The sequence below is a fragment of the Moschus berezovskii genome, chromosome 19 (genome assembly GCF_049115385.1).
Source record: "Moschus berezovskii isolate FMDL1 chromosome 19, NW_MosBer_1.0, whole genome shotgun sequence".
In the NCBI taxonomy this organism is placed as follows: domain Eukaryota; kingdom Metazoa; phylum Chordata; class Mammalia; order Artiodactyla; family Moschidae; genus Moschus; species Moschus berezovskii.
The window spans coordinates 61,994,216-62,015,854 of record NC_142478.1 but is presented as its reverse complement, the minus strand read 5'-3'; the positions used below and the strand labels follow the sequence as shown (position 1 = coordinate 62,015,854).

General features: G+C 38.0%; 1 protein-coding gene across 2 annotated transcripts in view; it reads right to left on the bottom strand.

Annotated features, from left to right (window-relative positions):
* MED13L (mediator complex subunit 13L) overlaps window positions 1–21,639 on the bottom strand; it is a 289,899-nt gene that overhangs the window by 109,670 nt on the left and 158,590 nt on the right. The window lies entirely within an intron of this gene.

Genomic DNA, 21,639 nt, shown 5'->3' with positions numbered 1-21,639 from the left:
ATTAAATTCAGTCAACAGACATGATTGACTGAATCCAACTAACTAAAATGGTTTTTAAAACAATTTAAACAAGTTTATATAAAATCCGAGTCACATGTTGAGAAAGCGATTACTAATTAATGACAAACATTGGAAATAACATTCATTCTCTTTCATAGTATCGGAGTCGGAGTGGAGTGAAGTCGCTCAGTCGTGTCCGACTCTATGCGACCCCATGGACTGTAGCCTACCAGGCTCCTCCGTCCGAGGGATTCTCCAGGCAAGAGTACTGGAGTGGGTTGCCGTTTCTTTCTCCAGGAGATCTTCCCAACCCAGGGATTGAACCCGGGTCTCCCGCATCGGAGGCAGACGTTTTACCATCTGAGCCACCAGGGAAGCTCCTTTCATAGTACAGATGACACCAAATCACTCATTTGGCGTTGCTCTAGCATAGTATGTTTCAGCTTGGTTCCATATATGCTAACGAATTAGAAAAGTAACTTCTGTTCTTCTAAATGGGGTACCCTATGAAAAACAATTTTCAGGCAGAGCCAATGCTATTCAGATAGATACCTATTCAAAAGGCATTTATTTACACTTTCAGTATACTAACATCAACAGTCCTCAGAAGTGAGCCTTCAAATTCCAAGCCCTGTACCAGCTAGCAAAGGGCAAGGAAAGTAGTGATGAAACATATTCAAGTAAACTGCCCTTTCCCTGCCATACTCAGAACGATAGTCTTACAGAATCTTTCTCGGTTTTCTACCATAATAAAGGCTTAATTTGATATGATTTTTTTCTTACTCTAATTTACAGGACAAGTAACACTCTTTAGGTATCTTTCAATTCTCCAAACTAGTAATAATTAAGTTTAAATATTTAAAATAATCTTTTAAAGTATCTTTTTTTTGACATTTTAAATCTGTTAATCAAATCAGTGAGCTCAAATAAATCCAATTAGTTAAAGGCACTCCAACACTGTGGTAAATCAGCATTCACATTAGTATTGGGAAGCAATTCCTAACATTTCAGGAAACTGAAACTTTTAAGTTTTCAGCTTTTATATCTAATTTGATTTAACGTTAAGCTAGCGCTATTTTTTATTATATGTGCAAATAGGTTTCTAAGCAAGCTGTTGATCTGCTATTTGAAGAATAAGCAGGTTTGCCATCCTGCAGATACTTTTGTTAACTTTTGTTAATGCCCTGTTTTTAACTGCACTTGTTTAAATACAAGGAATATTTTCATTATATTTCATATACAGTGACAAAACAAGGCAAGGATTCTTCATAAGTTAACTTTTGTTAATGCCCTGTTTTTAACTGCACTTGTTTAAATACAAGGAATATTTTCATTATATTTCATATACAGTGACAAAACAAGGCAAGGATTCTTCATATGAATGAATTTTATAAAACTGTAGAGTTCCCTTAAACTTCACATATGTTTACATACCCATGGCTGATTGCACACTATTTCATATTATACTAGGTCAAGGTAACTGGTAGATGTGATTCCTGCCAAATCTTGGCCAGTAAGCATTATTTTACACGGGCCATGCTCTGTCCCCTAACACTACACCACCAGCAGCACCACCACTTAAATTCCAATCAGCTTCCTGCCCCAAACTTCATACTCCAATTTCCCATCATATCCCTCCCCCTGCCCCTAGTTTGAGGGTGACTATTGGCTCATAAAATTAGTTCACTCAAGTATGCAGAACAGAGCTGTAATCTGATCCGAAATGTGTGGGAACCTGGTTCCATCTTGCAACATAATTTTAAAATTGCCCTTTAACTGGAGGAAATGGATTAATAGGAAATTTGGCACTTGAGTGGACCAAACATTGCAGGAGGCCCAAGTAGATTCTTGTCTGCTGGGAAAGGTGGTCAGGACCAACACAATAGCTTTTGAGTATGAAGAAAAACAACTTGATTCTCTGAGAGCAGAATGAAACTAAAATTAAAATCATACGCATTTACTATAGAAAAGTTCTTAAAAATAACAACCCCCTCACTTTATTAATGAACTATGATGAAAAATTATTTAAATACAAATATTCAAGTATCTGTTGCATGCCGGGTAGTTGATGGATTGGATTTTTAAAAGCAGCTCCTTTAGAATACATATGAAGCACACCTGTTTATGATACACAGTTCACTTTTAAGCCTATAAAATAAATTGAGAGGCAGTGGGAAGAGCAGAAATCTAAAGGTTGTAACCACTTACTGGAATTAAACACTGTGGAGCTCTGCGCAAATCACTTAACCTCTTATTTAAAAAGCTAAGGGGACTTTCTTACCTCACAGGTCCTTCCAACTCCAGTCACATAACAAACCAGATTCTTTTATTAAAAAGTAGCATTAAGTAGTTTGAGAGTCCACACGTGGAAGCTAGGAAACTGGATTAAAATGGAAAGTGTTTAATTTTCCTTAATTTTATGGCAGATTAAAGAAAAATTACTAGTACAGAGATACAATGTTAGAGTCCTCTGAATAAAATTCTGAAAGAATACCTAAGAGACCATTCACAGGGACTACCTCTTATGAGTCTGGGAGCAAAACAGTTGAAGAGGGAGGTTTTTGTTGCCTTCTAAACTACCTAATTTTTCCTAGAGCATTTATTACTTTTATAATTTTTTTGAGCCTCCAATTTTTAAAAAACTCAGGAGCACTTAAATCATTGAAGGCTATGTAACATAGCAGAAAGTACAATGAACTACAGATGGGGAGAAGAGAATACTAGTCTGCCTCTGTCTAGCTCTGTGACCTTGGGAAATATATCTGAGTTACAACATTATAGCTTTCTTAAGAAAACAAGAATGAGACTGCTCAGTGTGTTACTAACCCACTGGACTCAATTTTATATTAACTGGTCTTAGGTTACTTTTCTCTCATTTAGCCATTAAGTGTGTCCATCAAACAGTGAAATAACAGCAGGACCTAAAAAAAAGTAAGACAGTGCAAATTAACTTCCCTATAATAAAAATAATTAACAGCACCCCGCCCAAATCTAACAGAGTTCTGAAAATGTTTAATTTGATGAAAAGAAAAGAAGGGATAAAAGATATACTTGGTGAAAACCCAAAATCTATTACTGACAAAGGTGAATAAATATACACTGAGACCTAGACCTGAATGTTTTATTAGAATGCTTTCCAAACATATGCCAGAAAAGTAATTAAATTTAAAAATTATTATCAATCACATAAATTACAACTCTGCTGGGGTTAGGATATTGTCTTGTTTCTTAATTGACTGATGATCATACTTTCTGTCTCTAAATATTAATCCAAATATTGATTTCCCTAAAGATGGATCTGAATGCATGAAATTATTCTTTGTAGTTTAACATTCACCCTGTTACCAGAGAAAACTAAGGTTTGTTATTTTATCGTCCTTCTCAGCTTCATGTGACCAAAACAAGGGTTAGGAGGTTATTAAGCAGCTTTCTCAAAACTTCCTACTAACATGCATCTCTTTATTGTACTTTTACCTTGTTTCACATCTCTTGAATAAAACATACTGTTAATTATTAAAACTTAAAGTTTTCTTAAGCATTTAACCTATGCTCAATTTTTAAGCTTTGAAAGAATGCTGCTTTTTCTCACACCTCATCTAATACATAAATGAATAAATGAGGGGACGGTAACAATCTTCTCCTCCAAAATTCTAAATTTGGCTAAATGCCACAAATAAAGTGTATTCTTAAATTTACTATTGAGCACCAGTCACTGAATATTTAGGCAAAACTCAAAAGACGGATAGAAACTCACCTCTCTGTACCCCTGATCTCTATTCCTTTGACCCAAGGATTCAAACTGATACCTAGAAAGACTTCCAGTTTGACAGTGCTAGGGGAAGACATAAACCAGGTGATGACCACAAGGGAGCCCTCAACTGAGCAGCTTGCAGCTTAGACCCTTAGGCCAAGTGCCCAACCAATGTCCAAGGCCTGGAAACTCTTTCCTCCTCCTAAACATGCATTTAAATGTCCTACTTGGGCTTTATAGTGCAAGCAAGGTCTATAAAAGAAAAGCAAGATTAGGAATCTCCTTCAAAACCTTGAACACTGCCATCTCTGTCTTTTCTTTGTGTCCCTTCTCCACAAAATAGTTTTCCATTGTCTGCAGTTAGCCCAGGAGCTAAAAAGCGAAATCATTTTTTTGTTTGTTATGACATCACACCTAACATTAAGCCTCTACTTTTTATCTTTCTCTAACTTTTTTTCATTTTTTTGGAGGAAGATAGTACTTATTCTTTGTTTGCTGAAATCATGGGCAAGAGCCCTGGGAGAACAGAGATCCCGCTGTGCCCTGGTCACATTCTAGTCTCTCCCACCACCACTCCTCACAGGCTGAGGAATGTTGGTGTTGTACAGTCACTAAGTTGTCTCCGACTCTGTGTGACCCTATGGACCATAGCCCTCTAGGATCCTCTGTCCATGGGATTCTCCAGGCACGAATACTGGAGGGGGTTGCCATTTCCTTCTCCAGGGCATCTTCCCGACCTAGGGATCGAACCTGTGTCTCCTGCTTGGTGGGCGAGTTCTTTTCCACTGAGCAACAATAACAAGACACAAGGACCTAACATGCAGTATGCAGAAAGGTCCTGCCCTTCTCCTGGAAAATGCGCTCTTAGCTCTGGCACTTTTAACTCTGTTACTGAAATTCTCTAGGTCTCCACGTTCTCAACTGTAAAACCAAGGTAAATGACACAAAGCTCCAAGTATGTAGTGAAGACTGGAAATAATTTATGTACAACATTTAGCACAGTATCTCAATGAATAATACTCCTAACTTACAAATATTAGCCCCCTTTCCTTCCAACTTGAAGTTGTGCTACTGAATATCTCTATCTTGGTTGGCTTTTTATTCTACCATTTCAATTTGTCTGTGAGAACATATCCAAGCCTATACTGTGGACTCCGGGAAGCATGACTGCCTTTCTCCTGATGCCTTCTCTTTGAGTCTGAAGTAGATGCCAACTGATTAAACCCACACAGAGAGGCCAAAGTGGCACCAGGGAGCCCTATGCTATAATAAGGCTTAGATGCCTCTCACGGAGAAGGCAATGGCAAGCCACTCCAGTACTCTTGCCTGGAAAATCCCATGGACGGAGAAGCCTGGTAGGCTGCAGTCCATGGAGTCACTATGAGTCAGACATGACTGAGAGACTTCACTTTCACTTTTCACTTTCACACATTGGAGAAGGAAATGGCAACCCACTCCAATGTTCTTGCCTGGAGAATCCCAGGGACGGGGGAGACTGGTGGGCTGCCGTCTATGGGGTCACACAGAGTCGGACACGACTGAAGTGACTTAGCAGCAGCAGATGCCTCTCAATTGCAATAATGTGAGACACTGATAGCGTCAAAAAAAAGTTATCATGAGTAAGAGCCTGCAGGTTGTACATGCTAAAATCCTTGGCAAGAGAGAAAATAAGACAATACAAAAGGCACTAACTAAAAACAGTCCCAGGCTACATTAAGAAAATATGCAGAAGCAGGGAGTCAAGAGCAAGAGAGAAAAGTTATAAATCAATTTCCATAACTCAGTGGCCAGTTTGGACTGAGCCATCAAAAGAAGCTTGGTATTCCTGCTTGCTTTAAGATCTTTAACTCTCAGGACAATGTTTACTGGTGGCTCTTTTGCAATTCTTAAATTCTAACAAACAACTACTCCAATGATTTAGACATTATTAAAATAGCGTTTAAGTATCTATCTGTACTCATGAACTATTACAAGTAATCAAAGCTTCATTAATGAAGAAATCTGTCATGGTTTTAAACTTGCTACCTTGATGTTATGCTCTTTCAAAGAACATATTCTTAGCCCACATTCATTCACCGAAATAAATAAAAATCCCAAATCTATCATTGTGGCTTAAGGACAGAACAGTGCCTACAGGCAAAATTCATTTCTGGCTCAGCCCTCCACCAAAAATGAACACCCAGACAGTTTCTTAGTACAAGCACACAAATTCAGCGATACACAGATCCTACAAAGCAATTTATCATCTTTTCTACATCTTGGGCCCACAACAGAGAAATGTCGTTAAAGAACTTCCATGTAACTGTCAAGATCACTTGAGGTCTCCTATTAGGAATTATCTCTTATCTTCCACCGCACCTTCCCCTCGAGACGCCAAGTCTTTCCTTGAGACACCACTGGGATATATCTCCTTGCTATTTTCCTCTCCACGATTCTACCCCAAGTCACCCAAACCTCAGATCTGACAAAATACAGTTAATTTCATGAATCTTTTCTCTCCACTAGAACCCACATCAATATCTTACAATTTTCCCCTTTAGTACTTAATATTTCACAAACCAAGACACTAATTATATATAGTGTCTTATCTCTAATTGCTTCAAGTGTTTACTTTATTCATGTCGACCAAATACCAAAACAAAATCATTTAAAAAAAAACAAAAACAAAACAACAACAACAAAAAACTGTTAGAAAAACTATTCACAGAACACAGATAACAAAGTAAACAAATTCTGAAACTAATAAACTTCCTATATAGTCCCATATGTACATACTTGGACTGATCTTCAATACATCAATTCTATAAAGTAAAATAAAGCAATGGAACCATGGGTAGGATATGTGCACCATGTGGTATAATAGAAAAGGGAAATAAACACACACACTGTGTATCTGCATAAACTAATCTCTGGAAAGACAAAAAGAAACTGGGGGCTTCCCTGGTGGCTCAGACGGTAAAGAATCTGTCTGCAAGGCAGGAGACCAGGGTTTGATCCCTGGGTTGGGAAGAGCCTCTGGAGAAGGGAATGGCAACCCACTCTAGTATTCTTGCCTGGAGAATTCCATGGACAGAGGAACCTGGTGGGCTACAGTCCATGGGGTTACAAAAAGTCGGACACAACTGAACAACCAACATTTTCATGTTTTTCCAGGTTCAACATGATTTAACACTAGGAGAAAAACTGACTGGGCAGTAAGTGGAGGAGATATTTTCACCTATGTAATTCTGTGCTGTTTAAATTTAACACTATATACATTTATTTCCCATTCTACATAATAATTTAAATAGGATAAAATAGCTTTTCAGTTAAAGAGAAAACTGTCATATATGTACATTTTAGTGAATTATCATGAGAATTAAAATGCTGTGCTGTGCATGAGATTTATTATGATAAAGACACATACAAAATCATTTCTTGGGTATCCATGGAGATTCTAAATTCTAGCCCCTATATTAACTTTGTAATTAGATAAATATTTACCTCAAAAAATTTATTTACAATCAGTGATCACGCCTACATTAAAGGTGTAATCATTAGTGAAGTCAGCACGAAAAACTGAGGAAAAATAATGGTTGTGAAACTATAAATGCCTAGATCTGAATATTCGACTTTCTAGCTATGTGGCTTCTCAGCTGATCACTTTAGCCTACCTGGACAGCAAATGTCCTTTTAAGGGCAGAGGTCTGCAGAGTTAGGTACCAGGTCCAACTACATCCCATTGTAACTGAGAGTGGGGGTTCAGCTGCTTGCCTCTCGAAAGTCAATAAAGAGGCCAGCTGGTGAGAAGAGTTTGCTTTATTTCAGAGGGTGGCAATCAGCAGGAGAGCAGACTCCTGTCCAATGGCTAACTCCCCACCACAGACAACCGGTGGGCAAGAGCTTCTACAGACAGAGCGAGGGGGCAACATGTAGAAACAGCACCATCCGCTCTGACAGTCATCTTGAAATTGGTTTCTCTGAGGCCATTTCTTAGAATTAGGGTACCTTATGTCTTGACTACAGTCTGGTCATCATGTAAACTTCCACCCGGTGAGGATTTTAGTATTTATAAGACAGCTCAAAGGACATGGCTCAGATATTATCTATAACCCCCGAGGTCCTTGACTTTGCTCATTGGGTCTCCTTTGATGATTTTTCTTTGTTTCTCCATTTTCTCACTTCTTGGATTAAACTTATTCTTTGCATAAATTTTTCCACAGACAAAAGGCAAGCTGGGGACATGAGTGGGGTGGAGGTAGGGGAGAACCATTAGGTCCTGCTCCACTACACTTCAATAGGTCACCTATTTTTTGCAAATCAAGTTTTATTGGAGCAGTCTATTGCCTATTTGCTAACATATTGTCTATGGCTGCTTTTCCAGTGCAGTGTGGGATGTGACTATTTTTGACAGAAACCATATGCCCTGCAAAGCTGAAAATATTTACTATGTGCAGGAAAAGTTTACCTGCCCCGGCCTAAGAATAAAATGCAGACAAACCACATCTTTGTTGAAATTTTTTTAAAGTGCAGGAATGCTAAGCAGACAGCAGGTCAAAAACTACCTTCAAAATAACATGAAGACATTACCCTTTTCCCTCTGATTTTCTCCAAGTGCACAATGCAGTTTTCCAGAGACTACACGGTGTTTTATGTCACAACAGACTATAAGCAGAAGCAGACACAAGAATACAGCTGTTTTCCCTTAAGCCAGACTTTAAAAACAGTCACAAAAACAGTGCCACTCTAACTAAATATTTTCATCTTTTAAAAAGTGTTATTTTAGTTTAAAAAAGAGCTATTTATTTTAACATATAGTGGGGCTTGTTACTGTTATTTTTTAAATTTATAAACATTTTAACTTTTCTTAGTTTTATTTCTTTAAATACTGAACAGTAAGGCAATGGCAAGCCACTCCAGTACTCTTGCCTAGAAAATCCCGTGGATGGAGCAGCCTGGTAGGCTGCAGTCCGTGGGGTCGCTAAGGGTCGGACACGACTGAGCGACTTTACTTTCACTTTTCACTTTCACACATTGGAGAAGGAAATGGCAACCCACTCCAGTGTTCTTGCCTGGAGAATCCCAGGGACGGGGGAGCCTGGTGGGCTTCCGTCTATGGGGTCACACAGAGTCGGACACGACTGAAGTGACTTAGCAGCAGCAGCAGCAGCATAACCCAATAAACAAAAGCTCTATTGGGTGCTCAATAACGTTCACAGGTGTTTTGAAGCCAAAAAGTTCGAGAAACTGCTATACTATAGCTCAAGTGTATCACAGCACCATGATTAACTGGCTACTTGAACAGTCTATACACTGGGCAGGGACTGAGGATAAACACGGGGTAGTTTATTAATCATGAACAGTACTAGGAAAATTAATGGCACCACCACCATTCTGCAAGTTGTTTTTGAAAGAAAATTTGACAATTCGCATTAGAAGCTCCTTGGGGTACTTTTTAAAGAAATTCATTCAAAATTCTGAAATAAGGTCAATGGAAGACAGGTTGTCCTTACAATACCGTACCCGGAAAATGCCCATCCTAGGATTATCTAGTGTCTCGGTTCCGCAACTGTGTACCCAACACCTCAGAACACTGCGGCAAATTCACACGGATGTAGCAGGATATTATATACTGGCAGGGCCAGGGGAATAAAGTGACATCTGTTGGACTCTACACAAACCACTAGCTCAAGGCAGTCTACAGTCTCAATATTACACTATACTGCATTCTCTGCAATAAAGTCAGATCAGTAGGGACAAGAAATAAGAGCAGTGACAGCCAACCTGATTCCAAGGTCTGGGAAGCTGTATGGTGCTCAACAGACACACGTGTCCTGTTTTGTAAGCAATTCGAGATAAGAAAAAAAAATAAGTTTTATTCTTTCAATTTATGTGTATTACTTGTTCAAAGAGCTACTAAGTTGTAGGTGCATATACACCAATTTATTCTCTAGAAAAAGTGAGCTACTCAAATGATCTCTGAAATGGTTTTCACATGTTACTTGTTCTTTCACTAATTAATGAGCTGATTAAAATATATGGCATTTATTCATTTTATATTTGCAGCAGGGTCCAAATTTTACCTATCATTCTTCACTTCATGTCAAATATTCTTATCTAGATCATTCTCCTCACTTCAAAATGTGATAAATGTGTTTAAGAAGGAAAAAGAATAGAAAACAACTGTCCCCTTTCTGGCACCCTTATGAGGAACAATAGGGAAAAAAGCGAAGTAAAAAGCAAGTGCAAAAATATGTTTCTAGAAGGTCTGACAGATGCCAATTCAAGCAAGAGGAAAATTCGGGAAGTATCTACTTTTAATTCATGGTTTATATAAATAATACAACTTTGATGTATATGTGCTTAGTCGCTCAGTAGTGTCCAACTCTTTGCAACCCCATGGACTATAGCCCACCAGGCTCCTCTGTCCATGGGTATTCTCCGTGCAAGAATACTGGAGTAGGTTGCCATGCCTTTCTCCAAGGGATCTTCCCAACCCAGGGATCGAACCCAGATATCCTGCATTGCATGTGGTTTTTTATCATCTGAGCTACCCGGGAAGCCTTCTGATGTATACAAGCAATATTAAATAATCTGAAAATGGAAAAATAAAATGATACACAACGCTATTCCTGAATTATGATCATTTAATTTTGAAAACCTGAAAGGTTTCATTCATAATACAGTGAAGAGTATATAAAGTGCTATGAGAATCTAGGAAACTTATGAAATAGGCTTTAAAGAACCTGTCGAGTCATCCATTCATTCAATATTAATTATCTCCCACTTAATCCCCAAAACCACCTACATATAGACATCAATATACCCTTATTACTATTCCTACTCAGAGTTTAGGGGGAAAAAAATAGGACCAGAAACACAGGATATATAGGAAGTGGATCATTTGACTATGTACCCTAACAGCATAACCAGGAATCATAACACAGTCCTAAACTTCTGTCATTTATGTCCAAAGGAGCAGTCTATTGGATGGCAGATGCAGGCCCATCAGTAACACTTGTAATAATGTATACATGTGTGCATCCAATTCCTGAAAAAAATCACATGTACATGAAGTTCTAATTCCTGAACTCAATACTGATGATTCTGAGTCCTTACATAGTAGGTCAGGATGACTGGTCCCTACTCAGCTGCCTCATCCTATCTGATGTCATCCTCACATCAACTCCAACCTGACAGCTCAGGGACTTCAGCTGCTTCTGAAAATATCTGACATGTTCAAAGGAGTTACAGGAGCACTACATGAATCCTTAAAAGAGATCAGATATACAATGTGCCAATGGCCCAACTGAAGGCTTCTTCTCCATGATATATATACTCGGAGGAATTAAAAGAGCTCTGAAACTTGGGAAGCTTAATTTACAGTAAATCAAAGCACAAATACAGAATGCTTTGTTCCACAGCAGCTACAGAACATATCCTGTACTGTACTTTAAACAGAGTCAAATGTAACCATAATATACTTCGACTGAAGCACCCTCTGGCTTGAAATGTACTTAGCAAGTATTTTATTGAGTCTTTCCTGGATATTTGTAACTGCATATATTTCTAAGGGCTGGGGTGAAGGGAGGCCTTGTCATTATTAGGGTCCTTTATTAGTGCCATTATTAGTAATTTATCTTTTGAACCTACAAAACATGCACAAAATGATCAAGGTTAATAATGCAAGAAAGTACATGTTTAATTTAGCACTTGAACATAATCATGTGTCTCAAACCAGTAATGTAAGTTTTTAGAGACCAGGTAAAGGAGGTCTGTCTAGTTAAGGCTATGGTTTTTCCCGTGGTCATGTATGGATGTGAGAGTTGGACTGAGAAGAAAGCTGAGCAAAAGAATTGATGCTTTTGAACTGTGGTGCTGGAGAAGACTCTTGAGAGTCCCTTGGACTGCAAGGAGATCCAACCAGTCCATTCTAGAGGAGATCAATCCTGGGTGTTCATTGGAAGGACTGATGCTAAAGCTGAAACTGCAATACTTTGGCCACCTCATGCGACGAGCTGACTCAATGGAAAAGAGTCTGATGCTGGGAAAGGTTGGGGGTGGGAGGAGATGGGGACGACAGAGAATGAGATGGCTGGATGGCATCACTGACTCGATGGACATGAGTTTGGGTGAACTCCGGGAGTTAGTGACGGACAGGGAGGCCTGGCGTGCTGTGATTCATGGGGTCGCGGAGAGTTGGACATGACTGAGCTATTGAACTGAACTGAAAGGAAACGCTACGGGGATAAAGTCAAAAAGTAAAAGCATATAATCCCATTTTTTCTATTTTCACAAACTGGGTATTTAAGGGCTATCGCAATGTCTTATTTCTTTCCTAAAAAACTTTAGTTGAAATCAAGGCCTAGAAATAGTCATGGATCCAACAAATCATCAGGAGAAGAAAGTGGTCATTTCAGGGATGTGAACCATACACTGATACAAGGCTTAAGTTTTAGATCTTGAAATTATAAATAAGAAACAAAGGAGGGGAGGTGGCATGCTTACACTGAAATTGATGTAATACTTTAAAGTCCACTGAGACAAAGCTCAAAATTCCCCAGCTAACAGTCCAATTTTCTCCTTCAGTGAAACATACCTTCTACAGTCTTTTTTTAACAATTCACCTAACAGAAATACTTTAGTCAACTGTCTTCAATTATACATACTAAGATGTTTCTTTGTTTTCCTACATTTTCAGTACCAGAAAAACTCAGCAAACAACACTGGGTCAATTTCAGTGGTACATAAAAATCCTTCAAATGGTCCCCAACAATGTTCTTTCTCGGCTCTTCTGTGCACAACCAACTAGAAAAGTCTCCTTTTTTCTATGAGTTCTGTTAAGAACTCAGAACATGTTAAGTCTGTTTCCACTAGCAGAATCGCAATTCACAGGCCAGCAATGGGTGGCAAAGTCCAACAGGGTAAAGTCTGCTTTCTACTTAGGGAATACATAAACTAAAGTAACCATCATAAAGAGAGCCCAACTGCTCAAACCTGAAACATGAACAAACCACTAAATAATACTGAGAAAAGCCTCATGCAAAACTGACAATTATAAGAAACAAATGTTTTAAACCATTTATAAAAAATAGTTTAAAATGGGAATGTAATCTTAAAAACTTGATATTTTGTTTTACATTAAATCAATTTTATGACATCATTTTTTTAATGAATTCTCATCTTAGTACAAATTCGAGAAAAATTAAAAATTTTTAAATAAAACACACACACACACACATACATCCAAGAATAGTAAAAACATACTATTTATAAATATCGAGGTAAAATGTCAGGAAAAAACCAGCTAGAAAAGTTGCCTCAGGAGAGCAGCTCAAAGAAGAGAGATCAAAGTTAACTTGAGCTGCCAGAGAAGACAGAGTGGGGTGGCAGGGTGGGGGAAGAACAGGAACAAAAGAGAAAAGGAGCTGAAACCATGCTGCTAACTGCGAAGGGCAACTGTCTGGACAGAGGCTGCTTCTGGGGAACAGGAATGCCAGGTAAAACTCGGGTAACACCCTAAACACTGACACCACATTATGGTCTTCTATGGGACAGCGCCTCACCAAAAGCAGTCGAACAGAAGAATACACAAGGGTATTAGAAAAATGAGCAGTTCGAAATCAGAAGATCCAGACAGGCAGAAGACTAACAACAGACCAGACCTGAACATTGTACAACAAAGAGGAAGCTTCATGGTTAACATAATTTATGATTTCATCTTAACACTCACAGCTTCCATATTCTTTAGGCATAAATATTAAATTATAACACCTCAAACTTTCACAACTATTAATGAAACCCTCCATGAGAAGTACACTGTCACATTCTGACAGGTTCTCAGATAGAAATTTAATACCTTTGAAGAACCACACTTAATAAAAGCTTTATTTTTATAATGCCCTATGTCCACTAACAGTCCAAATACATCAAAGAAGTAAACCAACTACTTACAAATATAAATCCCACTGGTACCTAAAATTTCTTCTCCCCTCTTCCTAATCTCATTATGAACATTATTACTGAAACTAACACAATCCCTTTTCTCTAGACAAATTCTTGAAAACTTTCAGACCCTTTGGAACAGTAGTCAAATCCCCTGAATTGGTAAATAAAGGAGTTACTTTCTGCTTACAGCCAAAACAGAAACACAATGAAAACAATATGTTCCTGGTGGTAGACAAAGAAGGTAGAAAAGATATATATGCATGTGTGTGTGTGTGTGTGTATACATACACTGAGGACTTGCCGAGATTCTACAATTTCCCTGGAAACATTTTAGAAACAATAAATGCTAAAACTAAAGTCCACAGGATTCAGTAAGTCCCACAAGGTCAGATAGTTAATGGGAGACCATCCATATTTCTGGATGGAGCAGTGATCAAGGATAGCTCTGTTTCCAGCTTAGTTTCAGTCCTCTATCAAGATTTAAAACAATGCTATTCACAAAACCTCTTCAGTGTATAGATATGTTCAACTATATATCTATATGTATACAGATATATAGGTACATTTTTAAGGAAGAATCCACCTGCAATGCAAGAGACATGGGTTCAATACCTGAGTCAGGAAGATCCCTTGGAGAAGGGCATGGCAACCCACTCCAGTATTCTTGCATGGAGAATCCCATGGACAGAGGCACCTGGCAGCTATGGTCCATGGGGTTGCAAAGAGTTGGAAACGACTGAAGAGACTTAGCACAACACATCTCTTACTGTAGGGTGTTTAAAATACATTTTGAAACAGGACAGTATATATTTAAACTGTGAAAATCCATTACTGATATTCAGGATGTAAGTTTTTTGTGTGTACTTTTTAGACTGCTATGTATGGATGTGAGAGTTGGACTGTGAAGAAAGCTGATCGCCGAAGAATTGATGCTTTTGAACTGTGGTGCTGGAGAAGACTCTTGAGAGTCCCTTGTACTGCAGCAAGGAGATCCAACCAGTCCATTCTAAAGGAGGTCAATCCTGGTGTTCATTGGAAGGACTGATGCTAAAGCTGAAACTGCAATATTTTGGCCACCTCATGCGACAAGTTGACTCACTGGAAAATGAGCTGACTCACTGGAAAAGAGTCTGATGCTGGGAAGGATTAGGGGTGGGAGGAGACGGGGATGAGAGAGAATGAGATGGCTGGATGGCATCACCAACTCAATGGACATGAGTTTGAGTGAACTCCAGGAGTTGGCGATGGACAGGGAGGCCTGGCATGCTGTGACTCATGGGGTCGCAAAGAGTCGGACTCGACTGAGCGACTGAACTGAACTGAATAGGATAAAACCCCAAAACTAACATTGATGATTGCCTTTTGGTTATTAAGAAAAAAAGGAAAGTAATTCTTAAAAAGTAATAAACAAGCTACTTCTAGGTGAGCCAATCTTTCAATTTAACACTCTAAGCATAATGTCTGTGAAAGTACAAAGCAGAGTGCTTGGTATATGAAAGATACTTTTAAGAAGGACAGACAGTATCACTAAGACTCATCAGAGGCTCTTATTAAATGTCTCCTCCCTTCCTAGTAATAGATTCAACAGTTTACCACTTTGCAGATACCTGTGACAAAATACAGCAAGAAGTCTACATTCCTATCTTCATTTCAACTCCCATTTATAACTTAGGCTACCACAACCTGAAATTCACTTCAATGAAACTGCTCTTGTCATGTTCATCATGACTGCCTAACTACCTTTTAGAATGTATTTTATATGTCCTCATTGGTAGAGACAGCTGATTAATCTTGACACTTTAAAAATTCATGGCTGTGGTGATAACAATCTTACCTTCCCTAGTCTCCTTTATGTATCCCTTCTCTACCCATCCTGTAAATGCAGATGCTCCCCAGGACTCTAACCTCATTCTCTCACTTTTCATACAATTCTTAAATTCAAGAGACATAACACATAGTACCTTCTGATATATCTTCCATCAGATAAACTAGCAGAAAACTACTACATATTTTATAGATCCACCAAAAGCAAACAAAAAATATGGTAAAATTATTATGTATGATTAATACATCCAAATTGTCCCATTACTTTTTAAAATTAATTTTCCATCATAAATTCTTAAAGGCACCACACACATGCAAAGTAAATTTATAAGGAAAATTACAAGGCTATCACTAATGACCTTATTTTTCTGGACACCAATATGAGATTCTCGTTACTTTTCACAATGAAGTTACTGTTTAAATATCTGCTTACCCTCTAGTGAGATCCCTTTCCCTGAATTTTTATCTCTGCATCTCAAGAGGGAAACACAGATGACTGGGGCTATAATATAAGGAAAGTACAGGAAAGAGGAAGATGGAAAGGAAAACAAGAAGAGGTGAAGAGACAGGGGAGGGTGAGGAAAGAGAGGGAAGGAAAGTTTTAAAGTGTTAAAGAATACTGGTACCTCAAAATATTCCATCCCGTTACACAGAAACTGCTTTTTGCTACTAAAATTAAAGGACAAGTGCATCTCTTGCACATTAGGTAATATAAGAACATAAAAAGGAAGTTAAATAATCCCAGGCTTAAGGGTCAAGAAATATCCAGATAAGATGGCACAAAAGCACTCAAAGTAATACACTTCCAATTGTGTATGTGCATGTGCATATGTTAACAGCACACACAAAAGTAATTAAAATATTTGAAAACATGGGAGGCTATTTGGAGCATCACCCAAGAGCAGGGCAGGTTTGCCCATGAGGAAGAGATGGCAAATTAATTCAAAAAATGCACTGGCGAGTTCGTATTTGTCTTAACTCAGCTACCATACATCTGATAGCAGGAAAGATCAAAGAGCCAAATTGCTAATGGGGACAATCAATTATTCTGCTAAAAATGACATTCAAAGACTAAGGAATATAAACTTCAAACTCTGTGGCAGTCCAATGTGGGCTGAAACTAGACGAAAGTAGAAAATAGCCATCTTTCCAATAGAAAGGACCTGCACCACTTGAATAATTTTTACGTTATCTTAAAAGAACATTTTTTTACTGGTTTGTTTTTAAGAATACTCTGGTAGCTAAGGCTTTTTCAAGTTCAACATGCCTTAGAAATCAGAAATTTTATTTGTTTGATGTTAGCTGTCACAACTTTTTAGGACAAAGCCAAGTTCTCTTTCCTACTGATTATATTTCCAAGAATGAGTAACAAGAGATACACTACTATAGCAAAAACAAAAAATGATATAAATTTCTTTCATCTTCCTGGACCTGCCTGGTCAAATCTGTGTGTGTAAATTTATAAAAATATATAATTTTTCTTTAATTATCCTGAACATCATCTCATATCAAACTTTGAGAACTCTAATTTCAGAGTCCTTTACCAAATGACTTATTTTTACTATCAATACACAGAGAAATGATAGCTCAAAAAATATTATTAATTGAACTGGTGAAACCCAGTCATCAATATATTCTTTCGTCATCACTATTAGAGCTATTTTAGCTTACTTAAAATATGCAGTGGGTTAAGTGGTGCTTTTGATCTACAGATCAAAAGTATCCATATGCTAGTATCAGTTTATTTTATATTTAGAATATTATTGTTTACAGTATGTTCTTTTTATTTGGGTCTAATGATATCAAATTAGGGAATTTCTAAAAATATTAATTTGTACATACAATGCATTTAGCATTTGCAGCACATTTTCCTCTCCATAGGTACTAAACTGGTAATGTACTGAAAAAAAAAAAAAAGAACAAGAAGCTTAAAGAAGATTAATTTGTTTTTCTTGTTAATCAACTAAATTATAAACTAGTCATATAAGTTAATTCATTTAATCTTCACAATATTCCTCTAAGATACCATTATCAATTCAATAACAACAAAAATAGAAGTACAACTCAGAAAAACTAAAAAACTTTTATAAAAGCAAGTAACTTGTAAAAAAAAGGTGTAGGATGTGATACCAACTCTTCTAATCTTAAATGACCTCCCCTACAACACTACCCTATCCACCCAAAATGACGTAAGCACTGAGAGCCTATTCAACATCTGACAAGATACTCTATTTTCCACTCAGAGAACAGGAATGAAAAAGTCATTACCCCTAATAAAGTTTTATTATAGCATATGCCAAATTTTTTAACGGAATCTTTGTTTTAAAATGTTTTCTAATTGTTAACACTGTCCAAAATAGCTTTTTAAAAGTATCAATATTTCTACACAAAAAGCTGCACAAGATTCAACTACAACTATAAAGTCTTAAAAATAATAAAATAACTCAATTACACTGCTCAGAAATCAATAGCCTCCCAGGTACACAAAATCAAATATCCAACATATTACATGCATTATTTACATCCGGTTTGCTAAAGTTAGGAAGACTGAGTAAATAAATAAAGTCTAAAGACATACAAGCTATAAAAGAAGTACATCTGACTGTTAAACATTATTTTTTATACTAAAATAGTAATTGCTACTCCTTCAACCACTCCTATTTCTACAATTTAGCTACAATAGCTACTCCTATTTCTACATTTCCTCTTCATCCACAAATTCCTTACAAATCATCACTCAAATATCTGTACCTTTTGGTCAAAACTTTCAGGACTGGCTCAGTTAATTCATCAGAGACCAGTTGTGAGAATGAACACTGAGCATGGAGAGGCACGCTAAGGATGGCAAAAGAGAACCCTGCACTAAAGCAAAACCATGCATCACCATTCAGACTCTCCAACAATAAAAGTTCAAACTTTAACCAGTAGGAAATTTTAAGTCCTCCATAAATTTAAAGAAAATGCTAAGATGAATCATGTCCATGAAACATTCATCAGTTAGATGAAATCAATAAAAACAAAAGGAAAAAAATACCTCTCCATCAATCAAAGCATTTGTAAACAGAATCACACCCAAACACATTAGTACCTTTTTTCTAAAAATCATTATCCTTTTCAGGTAAACTTTGATACCCACAATACTTGAGTTCAGTTCAGTCACTCAGTCATATCAGACTCTTTGCAACCCCATAAATCACAGCACACCAGGCCTCCCTGTCCATCACCAACTCCCGGAGTTCACCCAAACTCAAGTCCATTGAGTGGTGATGCCATCCAGCCATCTCATCCTCTACGGTCCCCTTCTCCTCTTGCCCCCAATCCCTCCCAGCATCAGGGTCTTTTCCAATGAATCAACTCTTAGCACGAGGTGGCCAAAGTACTGGAGTTTCAGCTTTAACATCAGTCCTTCCAATGAACACCAGACTGGTCTCTTTTAGGATGGACTGGTTGGACCTCCCTGCAGTCCAAGGGACTCTCAAGAGTCTTCTCCAGCACCACAGTTCAAAAGCATCAATTCTTCGGCGATCAGCTTTCTTCACAGTCCAACTCTCACATCCATACATGACCACGGGAAAAACCATAGCCCTGACTAGATGGACCTTTGTTGGCAAAGTAATGTCTCTGCTTTTCAATATGCTAAGTTGGTCATAACTTTCCTTCCAAGGAGTGTCTTTTAATTTCATGGCTGCAATCAGCATCTTCAGTGACTTTGGATCCCCCCAAAAATAAAGTCTGACACTGTTTCCCCATCTATTTCCCATGAAGTGATGGGACCAGATGCCATGATCTTAGTTTTCTGAATGTTGAGCTTTAAGTCAACTTTTTCACTCTCCTCTTTCACTTTCATCAAGAGGTTTTTTAGTTCCTCTTCACTTTCTGCCATAAGGGTGGTGTCATCTACATATCTGAGGTTATTGATATTTCTCCCGGCAATCTTGGTTCCAGCCTGTGCTTCTTTCAGCCCAGGATTTCTCATGATATACTCTGTGTAAGTTAAATAAGCAGAGTGACAATATACAGCCTTGACGTACTCCTTTTCCTATTTGGAACCACTCTGTTGTTCCATGTCCAGTTCTTAAAGGTTTCTGAACGGGCAGGTGAGGTGGTCTGGTATTCCCATCTCTTTCAGAATTTTCCACAGTTTATTGTGATCCACACAATCAAAGGCTTTGGCATAGTCAATGAAGCAGAAATAGATGTTTTTCTGGAACTCTCTTGGTTTTTTCAATGATCCAGCAGATGTTGGCAATTTGATCTCTGGTGCCTCTGCCTTTTCTAAAACCAGCTTGAACATCTGGAAGTTCATGGTTCACGTATTGCTGAAGCCTGGCTTAGAGAATTTTGAGCATGACTTTACTAGCATGTGAGATGAGTGCAATTGTGCGGTAGTCTGAACATTCTTTGGCATTGCCTTTCTTTGGGATTGGAATGAAAACTGACCTTTCCAGTCCTGTGGCCACTGCTGAGTTTTCCAAATTTGTTGGCATATTGAGTGCAGCACTTTTACAGTATCATCTTTCAGGATTTGAAACAGCTCAGTTGGAATTCCATCACCTCCACTAGCTTTGTTTGTAGTGATGCTTTCTAAGGCCCACTTGACTTCACATTCCAGATGTCTGGCTCTAGGTGAGTGATCACAACATCGTGATTATCTGGGTCATGAAGATCTTTTTTCTACAGTTCTGTGTATTCTTGCCACCTCTTCTTAATATCTTCTGCTTCTGTTAGGTCCCTACCATTTCTGTCCTTTATCAGCCCATCTTTGCATGAAATGGTCCCTTGGTAGCTCTAATTTTCTTGAAGAGATCTCTAGTCTTTCCCATCCTGTTGTTTTCGTCTATTTCTTTGCAATGATTGCTGAGGAAGGCTTTCTTATCTCTCCTTGTTATTCTTTGGAACTCTGCATTCAGATGCTTATATCTTTCCTTTTCTCCTTTGCTTTTTTCACTTCTCTTCTTTTCACAGCTATTTGTAAGGCCTCCTCAGACAGCCATTTTGCTTTTTTGCATTTCTTTTTCTGGGGATGGTGTTGATCCCTGTCTCCTGTACAATGTCACGAACCTCCGTCCATAGTTCATCAGGCACTCTATCAGATCTAGTCCCTTAAATCTATTTCTCACTTCCACTGTATAATCATAAGGGATTTGATTTAGATCATACCTGAATGGTCTAGTGGTTTTCCCTACTTTCTTCAATTTAAGTCTGAATTTGGCAATAAGGAGTTCATGATCTGAGCCACAGTCAGCTCCTGGTCTTGTTTTTGCTGACTGTATAGAGCTTCTCCATCTTTGGCTGCAAAGAATATAATCAATTTGATTTTGGTGTTGACCATCTGGTGATGTCCATGTGTAGAGTCTTCTCTTGTGTTGTTGGAAGAGGGTGTTTGCTATGACCAGTGCGTTCTCTTGGCAAAACTCTATTAGCCTTTGCCCTGCTTCATTCTGTACTCTAAGGCCAAATTTGGCTGTTACTCCAGGATTTCTTGACTTTCTACTTTTGCATTCCAGTCCCCTATAATGAAAAGGATATCTTTTTTGGGTGTTAGTTCTAAAAGGTCTTGTAGGTCTTCATAGAACCATTCAACTTTGGCTTCTTCAGTGTTACTGATTGGGGCATAGGCTTGGATTACCATGATATTCAATGGTTTGCCTTGGAAACGAACAGAGATCATTCTGTTGTTTTTGAGATTGCATCCAAGCACTGCATTTCGGACTCCTGTTGACCATGGATGGTTTTGGATTTTGATTCTGGCTTGATTGATCTAAAATTCCATGTTTGTTTAGTTTCACAGACTGCCTTTAAAGCCTTGCGTATAGTAAGTGATGGTTAAAAGTTTCAGACTGTTTAGATAAGTAATTCCCAGTCCTGGTCTGGCAACTATCAAGGACGTGTTGACCAACTTTTAAGGACATCAAACAATTCTATAAAAACTGTTACCATTTGAATTCACTTGACTATTGATGTAAAGTTATTGAACATAACACGTTAAGGAAGAAAGATAAATTAGAATAATGAAAATAACAAAATAGAGTACGGCTATCAGGAACTCAGACATGGGTTACCAATAATTTTTCTAGCCGAATTTAACATTCCACAGTAATAGAATATGTAATAAAATGTGATCCAGGAATCTGTTT